General features: G+C 54.1%; 1 non-coding gene across 1 annotated transcript; it reads right to left on the bottom strand.

Annotated features, from left to right (window-relative positions):
- Positions 1-473: 473 nt before the first annotated feature.
- TRNAN-GUU (transfer RNA asparagine (anticodon GUU)) lies at positions 474-547 on the bottom strand. The gene has a single exon. It is a non-coding gene; the product is annotated as a tRNA-Asn (tRNA).
- Positions 548-1,111: the final 564 nt, after the last annotated feature.

Raw genomic sequence — 1,111 nt, 5'->3', positions numbered from 1 at the left:
CTATTGTGTGGGGGTGGAGGGCAGGAATGAATGAGAAATCTCTGTCCCTTCCCATCAGCTTTGCTGTGAATCTAAAACTGCTCTAAAAAATACAATCTTAGTATTTTTTTTAAAGTCAGCGCCCCTAGAACAATTTTCCCAAAGCAAGCCATTTTGAACAATGAAGGCAAACATGTTTAGAAATTAACAACAAAAAATGGAGTCGCAAAAAGTTTAACTTGCTCATCCAATCTCTTGGGCGGAATAGTTGCACCGCACTAGAACTTGGGTTCTAACGGTTTGAGTAGTTCCCAGGGTAGAGATACATAGCCGATAGGCCAGCGGACACTGTCAGAGAAAGAGGTTGGGTGGCTCTTAACAGGTGATAGGAGCTGTATAGGACCCAGTACCCCGCAATGTGTACTTTATGTGAGGAAACATGCAGGTGATAAACAGCAGGAAACAGGCGGAACTGAGTTAAAAGAGGAACACCGCGTCCCTGGGTGGGCTCGAACCACCAACCTTTCGGTTAACAGCCGAACGCGCTAACCGATTGCGCCACAGAGACACAGCTCCCCGCCTCTCTCTTGCCTCCTTAGGTAGTAAGTACCTAGTAACGTCGTGGACGTGCTGCCCTATAGAGCAGCCAACTACCAGGAAGACCTCGGAATACTGGAAAGGAGTCGGCAAAGCGTGTTCATCGCGTGAAAACCGTGAGCGGGCGATTCTGAAGACAAAAGGGCAGTCCAGGGACCCCCCCCGCGCCTTGCTCCCCACCCGCCTTAAATGCTAGCGTCCCCTAGGCCGACGCGAGTGGGGCCCATGCGCAGGCGCACGTCCCTTGGGCGCACCTGGTGACGCTTCCGGCTTCTCCGCCTTAACCAGTCCGCCCTTCACCGCCACTGCACCCCTAACCCGGGGCGGATGTGCCGGCTGCAGGAAGCAGAAGGCGTAACTGCTCAGAAGGAGAGCCCGCCATTCGGGGATACCTTCGTGGATGGTGGGGTGCATCCACTTCCTTCGGGTTCTTCTGCCCCGCAGAGAAGCTCTACGACGGCAGGGGTCGTGTCCGATGGTCGTTCTAGTGTCCCCACGCAGAGGACAGGGTCCGACAGTCACCAGGACACTCTCC

The sequence above is a fragment of the Crocuta crocuta genome, unplaced genomic scaffold (genome assembly GCF_008692635.1).
Source record: "Crocuta crocuta isolate KB4526 unplaced genomic scaffold, BGI_CrCroc_1.0 scaffold620, whole genome shotgun sequence".
NCBI classification, from domain to species: Eukaryota; Metazoa; Chordata; class Mammalia; order Carnivora; family Hyaenidae; genus Crocuta; species Crocuta crocuta.
Note: the sequence above shows the minus strand (reverse complement) of the source record. Positions and strands in the feature narration are given on the sequence as shown.